The 18,006-nt window shown below is 35.9% G+C and overlaps 1 protein-coding gene across 1 annotated transcript in view; it reads right to left on the bottom strand.

Moving 5' to 3' along the window:
• Window positions 1-18,006, bottom strand: part of LOC122417695 (RNA pseudouridylate synthase domain-containing protein 2-like) — a 114,370-nt gene that overhangs the window by 93,650 nt on the left and 2,714 nt on the right. The window lies entirely within an intron of this gene.

The following is an 18,006-nucleotide window of genomic DNA, read 5'->3' as shown; positions in this document are numbered from 1 at the left end:
AAAACAAGGTTTTACTGTAAAATTGTTAAAAAATTATTTTATTAAACAATTTATTAATAACTTTTGGGTAATATTATTATTGATAATTGTAGTTATTCAGAACTTTCCAAATGTTGCTCAATTTTTTCAGATTCTTATTGCACCACGAAGTACGGAAATTCCGATCCGGTACAATTTATCCGCTGGGCCATCCATCCATTAATACCTTAAAACCTTTTTTTTTTTGAGGAACGGAATTTGTGATGAATATTCTTCACGATATAAACTTTTTCGAAGCTCAAACACCGTACAACTTTTTCCCAATTAATATTATTGTGAGTTCTTCCATAGGGTACCGTGTTAAAGACTCAAAATTGTAAATAAAATAAAATTTTTTTTTTTTTAATTGTCAAAAAAATTATTTTATAAAAAAAATACAGAACAATTCGAAAAAAATTTCACGAATCTTGAAAAAACATTATCTTTAAAAAAAAAAACTAATCTGTATCTATTAAAGACTCAAAATTGTAAATAAAATAATTCAATGTTTGTCCGGTAAGAGGCCCCGAAGCTGTGCTTACCGTTATCAGGGGACCTTAAACTTTCATTTACCACAAAAAAGTGGAGCTTTTTTTGATTCTCACTTTTCCATGGTGGATGAACTGTGCCCTCTGGGAAACAATAAAATTTTATTGGTATTTCAACATGTCGGCGTTAAAATTGTGCATTAAAGCACTCTCGAATGCAACAATATTTTCTCGATCGAGACGCGATAAACAATAATAATTTTATTCCGTTAAATAATGAGAAAATCAACAATTCCCATATGCGCCTGCTTTAAATTGTACCTAGGAAATTTCTTAAGGAGGAACATCAGCTTGAGGAAAATGGTAATAGCTCAATGAAACTTTTAAAACACATTTTTGGATATATTTTCTACAGCCTCTTCAATTCTTAATCCATTTGATTCAACCATTTTTTAGTAAAAATCATTTCCAAACTTGGAATATTTTCAAAATTTGTTTCTTTAATAATTAATTAACTATAGTATTTCAGAAAATATTATAAGTCGACGTATTTTTTATTTTTTAGCAAATAACTCCACAGACTCCAACTTTTCATACTCAAAAACAAATAAAAAATGGTGATAGTTTAGAAAAAAAAGTACTATTCCACAGTTTGAACTCAAAAGAACATGTGTGCAAAATTTGAGGTCGTTTAATTATGCCATTTGTTTTATATATCACATAAAAATTCCACCCAAAAATGAAGTATTTTTGGGGGCTAATCCCGCGTATAAATAAAGCAAACAGGGTTTACATAACCTAGATAATTTAGATAAAAACAATGAAATTCGTATTTACATAACCTCGCTTTACGCGAAGCTGACGTTCCCCCTTAAAATAGTGAGTTTCTTAAATTTTTTTTTTACTCCAAATTTTCGATTCTCAATTTTTCGATGTTCTTCATTCGTCATCCAGTTATGGAGCCACTTTCAAAGTATACTTTCAAACCGAGTCTCTTTTTTGGAGTAATTTATCGCCATTGCAAAGTATTTGCTCAACAAAAAACGAAATTGTGTGTTTTAAAAAAATTTTTTTTTTTTTTTAATTTTTTTTTTCGAAAATTGACTCGAGAGCACCATTCTCAATGTAAATACTGCGATGAAACGAGGAAGCAGAAGGAAAACTGAACTTTATATGCATACAAAACGGTGAGGGCCGATTTTCGTCGGAGATTCACGCAGCTTCGATGCTTTGCCAAACGTCAAACAGCAGAGTGCACGTGGAATTTTGGCTCTCGACAAGAGACAGCGATGTTCGAGAGATATACGTACAAAGCTTGTCTACGTGAAAAGCCACGGATATGGAAGACAATAGGGATTGAAGCATGGTTGAGCGACTCCTGCATAAATCATTTACACCACGAGCCATCCACGTCGAATTACCCACAATCCTTTGGATCCTCCTAATTTCCAGGAAAGCTCAATTTTTCCCAATAAAATAGTTGAAAATTTCGAAAAATTACTATTTTCAAAATTACATTCTTTGCAGCAGTTTTCAAATTAAAATTTTTCCCTTCTGTCGAAAGCTTTCTTCGCTTTTTTATTTTTCAAAATTCGTTTTTCAATTGGTTTGCTCGCGAAAAAAATGTGAAAACTTCAGTCAACATTTCACTGTTGACTGCAAATGGAGCTGCGAATTCGTCTTTCCAATTGTTTCGCACCACTCTTTTTTTCATTTATATAGATTTATACGCAAAATTTTTGTTTTTTCCTCTTTTTTGTTTTCTAAAAAACGCAAAATCGTTCGAGTTTAAGAACGTTAAACGCGCGACACGAGTCTAGAGAGTCGTACGATAATAAATGACAAAATAGTCGGTTGCATACACGGTCTGGGGGCTGCATGCTCCTCACTCGTAAATTATCCGTTGCCACAATTTCGCAATTCCCTCTCGTCTCGCAGCAACGAAACAGACGAACAAAAACAACGTGAGATAATAATGGATGAACGCGATACGCGTACATTTTGCGAAAAAATTGAAAAAAAAAAAAAAAAGAAAAAAAAAATTCAATTAAAAAATTTTTTTTCTCATGTATTTTGAATGAGCGATGAAAAAACTTGCCAAAATGAGCGTCGAACTTTGAAATCATTCCAGCGAGTTGTGAGTCCAGAAATGAGAACTGAACATTTTTTATTGAAAATCATTTTCGATGGTAGCAACTGCGTCGATGAGCATCGACAAAATTTTTTAGTCTCGAAATCCAAGCACGTAATTCATCATTATTTTTATATGTGAAGAATAGAAAAACAATTACGCAACAAAGCCACGTAACCAAATTTCGAATTTTTTAAAAACCTTATTCCATCCTGGCGCATCGAGAGTGCTCTAACCGGTGAGAATTCGTGAGAGCTCTGCTTTCAGAGAGATAATGGTTATTCTCGTGCAATCTCGAAAGGAATCTGGTCCACTTAAAATTTCGTAGAATCTTAAAAGCCTTAAAACGTACCACACAATCATCGAGTCTGTTTTCTTTTCTTCCGATTATTTTTTAAATACCGATCGATCAAATCACAAGAATTAATAAGAAATTAGAAAAAAGAAAAAAAAATAAATGATCAATTTGAAAAAATCAAAACAAAAATTTGCTTCCCCATCGAAAGCTCTGAATTCGACCACCCAAAATCAGCGACTTCAAGATCAAACGAACGTGGAAAAAAATCTCGTCGAAAGTCATGAAATAGGGTATTTTACACTATGCAAAAAAATATATAAAAATGCATGATTATGATAGATTTCGTAAAAAGTAAACGAGAAACGTCAATATTTATTCATAAAAATGCAATGTAAATTTTATAATTCCATTTTAAAAATCGTCTTTTTCAACTGTTTTTCAAATGTCGAAAACGCCATCCGCCATATTGGATTCCAACGTGACGTCGCTCCGATAGTAAACAATCTAGATTCTTATCGTGCGCTCTGTGTTATTTTGAAATTTTACAAGTTATTATGCACGTTTGTGGACTTTTATCATTCATTTTATTAAAATCGCATTATGGAAAACGGTTTTGTGAAAGCAGATAGTACAAATCTACCAATGATAAATATGTTGATGGTGGCGATGAATCCACAATTTTTGTGGCATTTTTACACTTGTATTATTCCATTCAGGCACGAGACACCAATGATTTACCACTATAACTCATTATTTTTACAAATCTTATTACTTTGTCTTTCGCAATTGTATTGTTTACTAACGGAGTGACGTCACAAACCGAAAAAACATGGCGGCTAGCGTTTCCGCGCGAAAATTGAAAATCATAAATAAAAAATAGTTTTCAACATGGTTTTCGGTATTATAAAATTAAAATAAAAATTCCACTGGTTTATTACGATCACAGGATTATTTTAAAACAGTTTTCAAAAAAAGGTGTAATACCCTATTCGAGTACGAAATCAATGGCGATTTCGCCTGAGCCAGCAGCCAAGAAACTCGATAAAAAAATTCTTTAATTTCAGTCAAGAATGGAATTTCAGGTAGCCCCGGAACGATGGTAGAAAAAGTAACGACATTTCTGTCATGTCCGAATATCTTGACACGAGTAAAGGGACCAGGCGACAAGTCGAGAACATTGTTAATGCCTTTTTTTGTCAATTTTTCTTTCGTGGTCTCTTTTTATTTTATTTTATTTTTTTATTTATTTATTTTTTTTTTTTTATTTTCTTCAAACTGCTTTGACAATATGGGAGGACGACGACGGCGCAACAAAGTGGCTTTGTCGTAGAGCAATGTGGCAAAAAGGCTGCTGCTTGGCACAGAGTAAATTCACTAAATTTTGTGTATATATAAATATATATGCAGTGACGGATACAAATATAAATATAAGTATAGAGAAATATATTTGCGTTTGAAGCAGGCCAAAGAGCTTAGGCACCGAAATAACTGAAACTGTCCGGAGCCCCCTCCCCCCCCCCCCCCCCACGCCACCTTAACTGCTATCCTCCCCCCCCCCGTTTATATTGCCCGAGAAAATATTAAACCTCCAGTACAGTTGCTAAAATTAAGCAAATCGTATCTCTATCCTCGTTCTATGCCATCACAGAGTCATCAACCGATCTCTCGTCTCGTTAGAAAGACGTTTTACACGAAATCGTTAAATAAATTTCATGTTATGCGGCAGGTTTTCTTTGTATGGGGAAGTGCTTTAAAAGCTTTGTTTATTGTTTTGTTTTTTTTGTTTTTTTTTGTTTTGAGAGAAAAATAAATGTGAATGAGTGAATTTTGGGAATTTGAGAAAACGATGAATTCTGTAATTGCAGGAAATTCGAATTTGGAGTAAATTCTTGGGAATGGTTTTGAGGAAAAATCGATAGGAAAAACGATTCGGAAGGGAAGAAAAATAAAATCGGAAAGTCGAGGTCGAAATTAGCCCGGAAATAGGGAATTTGTGAGAAAAATTATATTCGGGAGTAATTGTTGGTAATTGGAAGAAAAATTACTCGAAAATGGGGATTTTGGAGGGAGAATTTTGTTCGTGATGAAAAATGGCGAAAAAGGTATTTTGTAAACTCGCTGCGGTCACGATCGTAAATTCGACGACAAAACATTTCGTAGTGTAGATTCGAACGTGTTTTTGGTTTTTGTTTCTCTCTGAACTCGAATTTGGTCGTAGCTGTCAGTCAAGCGTTTGACAGGCCAGGAAGCTCGTACGGCAAACGCGTTAAAACAGTAAACGACGTATAAACATAGGCGAGCAGCGCGATAACCAGAATCCACTGAGGAAACTTTTGGCGCTTGGATCTTCGGGCTCAAAGTCCCTCTTTCTTTTAGCCAGTCGTTTGAGCAGTTTTAACTAATTTTTAAATCGGGATAAATACACATGGTGGAGGAAACCACGAGAATTGATATAAAAAAAAAAAAAGCAAAAAATGTTGGGAGCGAAAGAAAAATTCTCAGAATAAAAATGGAGGATGAAAAAAAATCGTTTTTTCCATTCACTCCAATCGAGAAAGAGCGCCTCGGATTTTTGGGGGGCTGGACGAACCTTATCGAGCCTTGGGTGCCCCAAAATAGAGAGCCTTGAAAATTCCATTGTGTTTTTTTTCCAATTATTCCAATACCTGAAAGCTCGAGGAACCAAAATTTCCATATTCGACGAAAAATCGAAAAAATTCCATTTCCATATTTGGCGTCGTTTGAAAATTCTTTGAATCGGAAGAAACTCGGGAGTTTTCAGCCTCGAGTTTCAACGTCTCGAGCAGCCGCCACGTTCCGACGCCGGCGACTCGGCGAGAATTGAAAAATCAAAGAAAATGAGTAAAAAGCTCGGGAAAGCGCGGAGAAGGAGAAAAATAAGGGAGACGAAACGCAGGAGAGAATACGACGACAGTGATGGCGAAGTTCTAACGCTCAAAGTCTCCACTTCGAAACGTTTTAAGGCGTTTAGTATACCGAAATAGTATTCTCGGTCGAAGGAACAAGCCTCTATCTCGACGCGATATAACGTCGACGTGTTTTAGCATCCGACATGAACGGTGCTAAAAACCCACACACACAACCCAGGGATAAGACGAACTCACGAAGACATTGAGACACTCGAGGGATCCGAAGACGAAGAGGAGAAACGAGAAGCGCGACGAAGGAGAAGAGAACGAGACTCGAGACTCTCTCGCGAGGATAATTATAAACGAGCTACACACTAGCTACAGAACACACGGTCTGCATCCAGAGAAATATGCCGTGCAGACGCAGCGGGTAAGCCTCACAAACGAATTGCCAATCAATAAGTGTGGGGACGTTTGACTCTCGGGCACAATATTATGTCATCGCAGCCTCTTTATGGGAGTAGAAACTGGGATTTGGGAACTGCGCCGCTCTCCCTTCGTTTCTGCCTTTCAGAAAATTTGAAAAATTTTCTGGTTTTTTTTTAAGTTGAAATTTTGGTTTTACTGATGAGAGGCATTTTTTTTGGCTTCGTCTCCACTAATTTGGGTCGAATTTCAACAAAGGGATTTTCAACGAATTGCTAAAATTTCGAAGTTTTTGTTATTTTTTGAGATTGAAATTTCGGTTTTACTGTTGGCAACTTTTTTTTTTTGGCTTCGTGTTCACTAATTTGGGTCGAATTTCAACAAAGGGATTTTCAACGAATTGCTAAAATTTCGAAGTTTTTGTTATTTTTTGAGATTGAAATTTCGGTTTTACTGATGGCAATCTTTTTTTTTGGCTTCGTCTTCACTAATTTGGGTCGAATTTCAACAAAGGGATTTTCAACGAATTGCTAAAATTTCGAAGTTTTTGTTATTTTTTAAGATTGAAATTTCGGTTTTACTGATGGCAATCTTTTTTTTGGCTTCGTCTCCACTAATTTGGGTCGAATTTCAACAAAAAGGGATTTTCAACGAATTGCTAAAATTTCGAAGTTTTTGTTATTTTTTGAGATTGAAATTTCGGCTTTACTGATGGCAATCTTTTTTTTTGGCTTCGTGTTCACTAATTTGGGTCGAATTTCAACAAAGGGATTTTCAACAAATTGCTAAAATTTCGAAGTTTTTGTTATTTTTTGAGATTGAAATTTCGGTTCTACTGATGGTAATCTTTTTTTTTTGGCTTCGTCTCCACTAACTTGGGTCGAATTTTAACAAACGGATTTTCAACGAATTCCTGAAATTTCGAAGTTTTTGTTTTTTGTTTTTTTTTTAAGTTGAAATTTTGGTTTTACTGATGAGAGGCATTTTTTTTGGCTTCGTCTCCACTAATTTGGGTCGAATTTCAACAAAGGGATTTTCAACGAATTGCTAAAATTTCGAAGTTTTTGTTATTTTTTGAGATTGAAATTTCGGTTTTACTGATGGCAATCTTTTTTTTGGCTTCGTCTCCACTAATTTTGGGTCGAATTCCAACAAAGGGATTTTCAACGAATTCCTGAAATTTCGAAGTTTTTGTTTTTTGTTTTTCTTTTTAAGTTGAAATTTTGGTTTTACTGATGGCAAGCTTTTTTTTTGGCTTCGTCTCTCCACTAATTTGGGTCGAATTTTGGAGAAAAATTGGTCGAATTTGGAGTATGACTTTTGTCGAGGATCCGGGGCTGAAATTTGGGTTTTCAATGTGCACCTCCGCCTCGCTCGAATTCCTCATCATTTAATTCTTGTCGACAGTTTGAAAAATTGAAAAAAAAAAAAAAAAAAATAGAAAACAAGATTTTCGATTCTTTTCCACCGTTCGATTCCGATTCTATTGGCCTCATCGACTTGTGTTTTTTTTTTCACATTCTCCCACGTTCGCCCATTTGAGAAGAAATGAAAGTCAAAATTCATGCAACCGAGTAGCTGATCTCAGATATATGAAAAAAAAAAAAAAAAAAAACAACAAATGCAAATAAGTTGAAAGATCGAATAAGAAAAAATGTTAAGCCCCCGGAGGTCGCCAACAATAAGCAATTAATGCGTCAAGAGCCCTCTGGCGATTTGGCCAGGCCTCCCTGAGTATACACATTAATTTCGTGACTTCAGGAGAAAAGAGAGCACGAGCCAGTGAGAGAGAAACTATGAATATCACTCAGGATATCTATCCAGTCTGAGAGCAGTGAGTGTTGCCAGGAAGCAGCTATACCTGTATCTCCACAATAATAATAATTAAATGGGAGCTTCTGTACCGCATATAGGGTGTGGCAACAATCTCGACCCCTTAATCTTCGTCAATTGCCTCTTCGCTTTGCTTTTTTTTCCGGTTGTCGGAGTAATTTTTCAAAGTTATCGATATCACGTGACTGACGTAAATCGATGTGTAATTATGAGTAACGAGAACATTGAATTTTTATTTCAATTTAATATTTATTAAATTCTTGATTAAATTGTAATTTAATTTCGATTTTTATTTAGTTTTAACTTCAATTCAATATTGTTTTGATTTTCGTTGAGTTCTGATTTAATTTCAATTTAATTTCAACTGAATTTTAAGGGTGGGGTGAGGTTTACACTTTTTTGCATTTTTTTATATATTTTTTTTTTTTCAACTCGATGCGTTACATCTCAAGTCAAGAATATTGTGTTCAAACTTTCAAGTCGATTGGAGCAAAATTGACGAAGTTATGAGTATTTTTATACGCGATCAACTGACATCCATTTTGAAATTTTGAACAATATTTCTGTACATAGTTGACGAGGTAACGCTGGAGAGTTTGTTAATAATTTTTATTTTACAACAAATTGGCCGTTTTTTTTTTTTTGGCAAAAAATTGCGTTTTCCCCCTTCAAAGTGTTCTAAAAAAGTGAAAAATTGAAATTTCGAAAAACCCTCCCAACGTTACCTGAGCAAAACTATTATCTAACGAATGAAATTTGATTTTTTGACTTTTTTCTACTTTTTTCCGAGACACGTCCGAACAATTGCTGCCATGGCCGTATTTTTCAATATTTCTTCGTGAAAATTTCACACAATATTCTTCGAATGTCATACTTTAACGCGTCATTGGTTTTGCTAAAGAGATTTTAACTACGTCGTCACAAAAAATTCCCAAAAGCATGCCTTTTTTGTACGAATTGTGAGTGAATTTTTGTTTGATTTAAATCAGTAATAAATTAAGTGTCACTCAATGTTGTCATGGGACGAATAAAAATACGGAATCTATGATTTTCAGGTAGTTTCATCCCCAGCTGATTTCTCGAGCCCGATTTTCGGAGGCGAGGCGCTTTCATGCCGGAGAGAAAATCGGTTTGCGACTGCGTAACAGGACGAAGCTTCGTTTCCATTTTTTCCTATTTTTCATCCATTCTCACAGCAATAATCGCGTTCGACGATTTGTTTCGAATTTTCCACCCTTCGGGCCAACGTTTTTCAGCGTTTTTTTTTAACTCGTGCGGCATTGGCCGAACGAACTCTACCGAAGTAGATTTTTTTCAGTTGTCCCAAAAGCCAAAAATCATCGAGCAAATTTTCTCTGCGCCGGAGCCACTCCAACCGATTATATTCGCTGTCCTCAACCCTCGTGAATCTCACTCTCGCCCCGCGCGTATACGAACCCTAATCTCAATCGAATGGAAACGCCTATTGCAAAGGCACACAGACGTGGATCCGAATGCACGCAGGATTGGAGAGCTGTAGTGCATCGAATTGCGTTAAGATTTTGAATCCCTCTGCCGCCCTCGGTGCTCGGGGCGTCAAACAATGCGCGTGCTCGGATTATCTCGATTAGTTTGTGGCTCGATCGTGTTGGATAGTTTATCGGCAAGGAAGATCGGTTAATTAACGGAGAGTGTCAGTAAAATTGCTACGAGAATTTGGGGAAAGGATTCTTTCGAGAGCTTTTTATCGATTTTTGAAAAAATTTTTGAAAAAATATTGGAAATCTGGCGATTGGGGGTGAGAAAAAAAATTTGGAGGAAGATTCGAAGGAGGAGGAAAAAAAATAGTGGAGACTTTTTATTTCTCCACTATTTTTAGAAGAATAAAAAAAAGAAACGTTTCAAGAATTTTTCACTTCTCAAAATTCTTGACGCATTGAAGAAATAATCGATTTGGGAAGCGATTACGAAAGACCAATTTTCAGTGATTTCTTGGAAAATCGAATGGTCGCGTTTCGAGAGAGTATCGCACGCGCCTGCTGCTGACATTTCAACGGGTTTTCATCGAGCTCCTTCTCAGAAAGTCCCGACCGACGTGGCGTCACACTCGTACAATCGTTTTCTTTCCAATAGATTCATCGACCTTTCTCTCTCGTATTTTCATTGTTATTCAAGAACGTTGAAAACCCACGAAGATTGTTGCTCAGCAAAATAGCCCAAAACTTTGATCATTGACGTATTCGAAAATGAGAAACTTCATAACGAACGTGACCTCGATACGCCGCGAAATAAAGCGCAATCCTTTTGTCGAAATGAAAAAAAAAAATATTCGACCAATTTCACTCTATTAAAATTGTACTCGACACGGGATCGTCGGTTGGAGGAATTTTTAAAAAGTCAACATTTTCATTTACTATTTTTTCAAAACTTGTCATAAATTTCATTGACGAAAGAATATCCAAGAAAAAAAATAAACGAAAATACGAATCGATCATAAAATCACTTTTTAATGGAAAATAAAAAAATTTAATGAAAAAATTTTTTTAAAAAATCTCAATGGAAAAAAAAACTAATTTTCATATTAATTATTAAGTTAAAATTATTGATTTCTCATAAATTAAATAGCGAAAGTTGAAAAAAACCTTTAAAATGGTTAATTGAAAATATTGACTTATCTAATTAAATATAAAAATATATTATTATTTTATTATTATTATATTAATATTAAATTTAAATAATTAAACCATTTGATTTATTAAATCTAAAATCAATTTGTTTGAAATTAATATTTTTATTACAAAAAATTTCTTTTTTAATTAAAAATGATTTTTTTTTTGTTTTTATTTTTTTTTCGTGACCGAGCAGACTCAAAATTGTATAAATTTCATGGCAATTACGTAACAAGCTATTTACGCCTGCAAAGATTCGTGAATCTGAGATTGAAACGTTTTGTTTATACGATAATTTTCATAATTGGAGGAGAATTCGACGAAAGGTGAAAAAAAGGTTGGATCGTGATGAAGGAATGAGATGAAAGGAGAAATAAATTCCACGATCTTTCGTTGATGCGTTGTACGAATTGGAGAGAGTAGAAGGAAAGGAAAGAGTGAAAAGGGAAGAGAGAGAGGGAGCATTGAAAAAATCATTATTCCTCGGTGGTCACGAATCCGAGGATAATTATTGTTCCAAAGTAAACCGGTGAAAAATGGTAATCGTAGGAAATGGCGATTGCGAAGGAGGGAATAATTGGAAGTTGCACGTATCGGGCGGGTCAACAATTATTTCCGAGGATCGTTCAAACGCGCGATTTCATTGACTTACGTCATATTTGGTGGCAGGCGATAAACAGAGTGAATATATAAATTATCAAATAGACTATAAAATCGAGTTTTATTATTGTGGATCATCGAGGCCAAAATAGCTTGAGATAAATGAAGAATACTATGCGATAAAACACTGCACGATGAACGTACACGAAAAGAAAAAAAAATGAATGAATTTTAAAAATTCATCTGTTGCGAGAAATAGAACGGAAACACATTTTTTTTTTCAAAATATACGAAACAAAAAAAAGTACGAGCTCCCTCGATTCCCAGGCGTTGATTTTTCTTGCGATAAATCAAAATTCAAGCCGGAGAGAAAGCTATCACAAATTCCGTAACATCAGAGAAGCGGCAAAAAGAGAGAAAAAAACATTTGAAAAAGAAAAAAATAAAAATAAAACCAAAACAACGCAAAAGAGCGTATGTAAATGATCGAGGAATTGAGAATGTTGATATAGAGAAATGAGGCACCTGCTCCAGAGATTTCTCTCGACGGGAGAACGCGTAGAGGCAATTATGTCAAAATTTTCTATGTGTATATAAACAGGCACATGTGCCTCTTCTCCCTCCCTGCCCCGCTCTCATTCTTTTTCCTACTCGAGCCTCCGTCCCTCCTGCAATAGTAGTTTGGGCACCGATGTATGCGTAGTGACTCCATTTGGCACCGGAGTCACCATAAAATCATCGTATATCGGTAGTTTTAACACACAGCGAATTATACGAGCAACTATGCCAACTATTAAAAACTATTTCGCAACTATTACGAAAATAATAGTGATTTTTAATAGTTATAACGGTAATAATAGTTACCACGGTAATAGAATTTGCGATAGTGAAATATTGGGACCGCTGCACCGCTACTATGGCGCAACTATTACTGTTACATCGACGGTAATGGTCGTGGGAATAGTAGCAAATGTGTAGTAGCACTGATAACAGTTGAGTATTCGATGTGTGCATGATTAATGAAGTGTCGTTGTCACTATTACTATTTTAATAACAAGCATGGCAATAGTAGTCGAAATATCATAGTTGAAGTTTGCAACACTGGGGTGTAACGAAATAAACGAAAAAAATCATCTGCAAATCTCCAATTTTGTCCGCTGCTTAATTAGCAATTAGTAATCTTTCCAATCTATACAAATAGCTCGTGATATGAAAAATTAATGGATTACAAATGTTTTTTTTTCGTTCATTTCCTTGGACTCAAACGTTGCAAGTTTCAGCTCCACTCAAGAATCATAGAGCCGTATAAATAGCGAAGCTTTACGTTCATTCCTGTATTTTCGTACATTATCACGACTACTTCTAATGCTACTGATAGTGGCTATCGTTCAATAGTAGTCATCATTGGAACAACTATTCGTCAACGATTAGTATACCAATTAATATTGAAAAATACTTATAGTTGTGAAAAACTGCTACTATTACGACTGTTAGCACTATTACTATCGCTACAGAACGCTATAACAGTCTAGTTTTCATTCGGAAGTAATAGTAACAAGTAGTAAACTCAGAATAGTGAGCTTACTACTCGTGAGTTAGTACTACGTACTAAAAGTGAGAATAGTGATTGGAACAACTATTCGTCAACGATTAGTATACCAATTAATATTGAAAAATACTTGTAGTTGTGAAAAACTGCTACTATTACGACTGTTAGCACTATTACTATCGCTACAGAACTATAACAGTCTAGTTTTCATTCGGAAGTAATAGTAACAAGTAGCAAACTCAGAATAGTGAGTTGAATGTTCCGAGTCATATTGGTCACGACTATCACTACTTTTGCTTTCATTCGCTTTCACTATTACTTCGATGATAAGACTTCGAGGGTAATAGTCGCAAATAGTAGTTAACTGGGAGCAGTAATAGTGATAGTTCGAGTAATATTCGTTCAAATGATCACTCCCCTGATCAGTTTTCCCTCTTTAGCTTTGGATACTGTTACTATTATTTCAATAGTGTCTGCTGGCCCAGAACATTAGTTGCAAGCTGCAGTTAACTGAGAATAGTCGTAATCATAGTTCGAGTAATTTTTACGACGCTGAATTTTCCAACGTTGGAGTCCAACGAAATAAACGAAAAAAACGTTTGTAATTCACCTATTTTTTATTTCACGAATCGTTGGTGCAGCTTGAAAAACTACGAATCGCAAATTTGGCAGGGAACAAAATAGGAGAACTACTGGAATTATTGGAGAGTTTTTTTCGATCATTTCGTTGGACCTTCATACCAAAAATTACTATATTTTTATAGTAACGTCGGACCACATCGATATTATAATAATAATTTAATCGCTACAGAGGGCGTCAAATAATGCAAAAGTTTGGGGAACCATTACCACAGTCCATAGTAAATGACGCGCTGTACTATATAAAAAATGAACACCGAGTGAATTTTGATAAAAAACATAGTAAATAATGAAATGATTTGATGAAAATTTATAAGATAACATAGCAGTCGTTTCTCTGTGCTATACCAAAAATAGCATAGTTTCGTATTTTCCCTTTTACCGCACTGAATTTTGCTCAATAACATAGCAAGATTACGACCCTGAAGTTTGCAACGTTGAAGTCCAACGAAATTCTCTAAAAACCCCTCAAATAATTCCAGTGAATCTCCAATTGTTTTCAACGTCGAATTTGCAATTCGTAGTTTTTCAACCTGCACCAATGATTCGTGAAATCAAAAATTGGTGAGTTACACATTTTTTTTCCTTCATTCCGTTGGAGTCCAACGTTTGAAACTTCAGCGCCGTGCAAAATTCATGCGCCGACCAATTATACGAGGCGTTGCTCCGTATAAACATGAAAATTAACCAGTCGCACATACTAAAATTTCAAGCAATTTGTCCAGTCCAATTCACCAATTTTTAACATTTCGCCAAAAACACTAGTGACATTCGGATACATCGTTCGACTTAAGAATGTCCCAGACCTAAATTTAGCCTGTCGTACACAGTAAAAATTACTATGCACTTTGATGAAATTTAATAGAATGGCGATATAAAACAGCGCTGCTACAAAACAGCAAATTTTTCAAGCAAATTCATTCGAAATATTCGTATACAACGAAGTAGTAGCTTCATGCAATTTTTTTTTTTTTTTTTTTTTTTTTTAAATCAACGACAGACATTCAAATGGATGAAGAAACTCGATGGTGAACTCGGTAATGTTATAAAACAGGTTGAACCTTTCTGTTCAGCACCGAGATTTCATTATTGTGATTATACGTTTGTTACTCCTTAGAAAAATGAAACTGACGTTGGCAAGAAATGATGATTCAAAGCGGTGGTGACGATGCGAGTTGTTTTGCTCCAGATATAGCGAGGAAGCGAGAAACCCTCGCTTCAAACCGGCGTGCAAACGTAATTTCTTCTATGTTGTTATATGTGTACATTGAAATATTTCTACGTACAAGTTTACTGTGAAATCGTGTTCAAATGAAAGCTCGGAAGGAGTAATTTTCTCGAATTTAATATGTCGAGAAAGGCTTCTCTCTCAGCATCACATTTCTCGTGATATTTACGCACTGCCATGAAAACTTTTCAAATAAAATAAGCTCGTTAATTAAACGATTTAAAGCTTGACAATAAGAAAGAGTTGAAAAAATGAGGGGACAGAAGACGAAGACGAGAATGACAGCGAGAACGAAATTTCATTTGGTTTGCTATCCTTCGAACTATCAACGAACCAGGAAAATTCTTTTGATTCTCCTACGATGAAACGAGCTCGCTATTTCGATCCGGACTCTGCTTTAGAGAATGGAAAATTTTGAAGAATCTTATCAACGCTCCCGAAAATTGAGAAAAATTCCAAATTCTCAGAGACCGAAAGTGAAAATTAGCGGACGTAAAATACGAGGGAAGAGAAAGTTTGAGAACTCGAGGAGCCAGCCAAAAGCAAGCTCCCCGAGGTACCGGAGCGTACACCGGGCATCGGAGGATCTTGCACAGTGCTCTCCTCATAAAAACGCTCGTACGTGTGCCAACGAATAGAAACAAACAGGCGAACTTCTTTCCACGCATTTTCCCACAATCCACGTGTACGTTGATATTGAATAAAAATACATTGTTGAAAATATACATAGAAATAGTTGGGCCGAGACGAAAAAAGATTGCGCCTCGTGCGTTGCCCGGAGAAACTCGGAATTCTAATTCTCGAAGTGGTCCACTGATACGCAGCATCCGGCCGAAGATAACCGACGAATTTTCAAGCGTTCGATACACGTGGCTCTAAATTCGTTGGAGCGAACTCGAGTTCAGGGAGATTCCGATGCCCAGCCTGCTCCTTCGAACCTGCTCAGCTTAGGAAATTCTAGTTTATCCTGAAATCAAATATTGCCCGGGTTACCCAAGTGTATTTATGTTATATCAACAGTTCCAAATAAATAATTACGCGTTACACGTGCGGAGATAACAATAAAATACCCAATAAGAGGCGAGATCGAAATCCAATGCGCGCACGCTCACCCAAAAGCCTCTAATATATTTTCGAACTAACGAGAACGCCCGAAACCTCAATTTTGCAACGAATAAATTAATCCCCCTCGTTGATCCTGTCGCAACTGCTAAATATTCAAATCGCGTCGAGCACGAATTTTCTCACAAGAATACAATGGAGGACTCGATCCCGAAATAAAAGAATTGGGAGCCTCAAAATTTACTGAAATTCTTCACGGTTTTATGCTCTCCGGCTACGTCAACACGCTTTTTTCAATTTTCAAATATTTTCACAATTTTCTGTCACGTTTCCTTCGCTGTTTCTGTTTTTTGCACAATATTTTTCTACTAATTTTCTTGCTTTTATGGATGAAAAGATGGTTTGGACCAGGAAAAACTTCAAGAAAGTTTGCAGCGTGGTTTTCCAAAATTGTGAAATATTTATTCGGACTTTGAAGTCGTATTCGAGTTTAGCAGTATTTTTTTCAGTGTCCAGATCGTTTTTGTAGTTTTTATACAACTTTTTAAAACGGTCTGCAAACGAATGTTCGTTCCCTCGAGATTTTTTGATAAATACTGCACGATTTTTCGGAGCCCCGAGCCCATTTGATCGATTCTGCCAATCGTTCAACATTTCCGAATAATTTCTCGTCCCCGACGAAGTGATTGTTAAATATTTTCAACAATTTTGGAACGTGTGTTTATTTCAGGCCAAGAATTGCAGGCCAAAATACTGGAAAATTTGAAATCCCAAAGAGGAAAAGCAAGAAAACCCAAAAATCAGTGATTTTTCGAGGCGTTTTCGAAACTCGATGATTCATTGGCCCCGAAAAAGTTTCAATCGAAAGAAAACAAATTCGAACTGTTGCTTCATCCAATGAAGCCATCGAGAATGAAAGGAAAAAAGAAAATCAGGAGTGAAAAAAGTCGATAAGTGAAAAAAAAAAAAAAAAAAAATGAGCGATATAAAATCGATTTATGGAGAAACGTAATGGACAATTCTTGTCGCAATACCAGAGATTGTGGAGCGTCTGGTTAATGTCTGTGGTGGAGCCCGAGAGCAGGCAAAATCAAAGAGATATAGCTCAAGGGTTTATTTACGGCATTGACCAGCTCAGAGCTTGCAAATCGACTCTTTTTCTCTCTTTCGCTCTCCCTCGTTTTATCGCTCGCTCTTTCCAACGTCCACTTTTGCTTCAACTTCTGTGTTCTCTTCTCTTGACGTTGTAGAGTGTGATTGATCGTTCCACCCTGTTGAGGCTCACCCGTGGCAATCTTCGAGATAATTATTTCAAGGATTGTTTCACCAGCGTATTTCAAAACAATAGAAAAATGATGCTGTGCCTGAAAAAGTAGGAAAATGTAAATAAACGCGAGGAAAAAAAAGGCAAAAGATGAGAAGATTCGAATCCCGGATTCTGCATCGACACTGATGAGTCCGGATGATTAAAAGGCGTCGATAAATCCCAGAAAGAATTTTAGACTCTTCAAAAAATCTTTGGGATTGAAATTTCGAAAAAATTCTCGTTCAACGCTCACGGATTGTTGGCAGCCTGACGAGCTCCAACTGACAATTTTTGATTTATGAATTTCACGAGTTTTCCTTCTCGCTCCCGAAACCTTTTTTTCCCACTGTTAATACTCTCGTTCGACGGAACCAAGTGTTAGCCTGATTTATTACGTGTCACATGTGGCTCGACATCAACCTGACCACAGGCAACCCGAGCTACAGCCCAAGAGATTTAATTAACAATTAACTGAGGCTCGTTCCATGACTAATTTATTTTCTCTGCTTCAGTACAGAAAACATTTTGAAGCCTGCGCTTCGTTTCACTCCGGAAACAATGGATTAAACGAAAAATTCGTGAAATAGAATCGTTCATGAATTTTCAGAATTTCAGAATCTGAAAAATCCCATTTTCAGAAAAAAACATTTTCAGCTTTTCACCGAGAAACGAGTTCTTCAAATTAACCGAAAACTGCAGATCAATTTGGAGATTTTCAAACGGGAAGGAAAAACGATTCCGTGGCCAAAAGATCAAAACTGAGAGTGATCGTCGTAACGCTCGTTCAGTCCTTTGAAAACCGCCTCAAATTTGAATGTCCGATGACGAAATCCAAAAAATTCATTCGAATTCGTCTCCTGCAGTAGAAACATTAAAAAGGAATTAAAATGTCAAGGATTTAGGAGTAAAA

This window comes from Venturia canescens, chromosome 11 (genome assembly GCF_019457755.1).
Source record: "Venturia canescens isolate UGA chromosome 11, ASM1945775v1, whole genome shotgun sequence".
NCBI classification, from domain to species: Eukaryota; Metazoa; Arthropoda; class Insecta; order Hymenoptera; family Ichneumonidae; genus Venturia; species Venturia canescens.
This window is presented reverse-complemented; position numbering and strand designations above follow the sequence as displayed.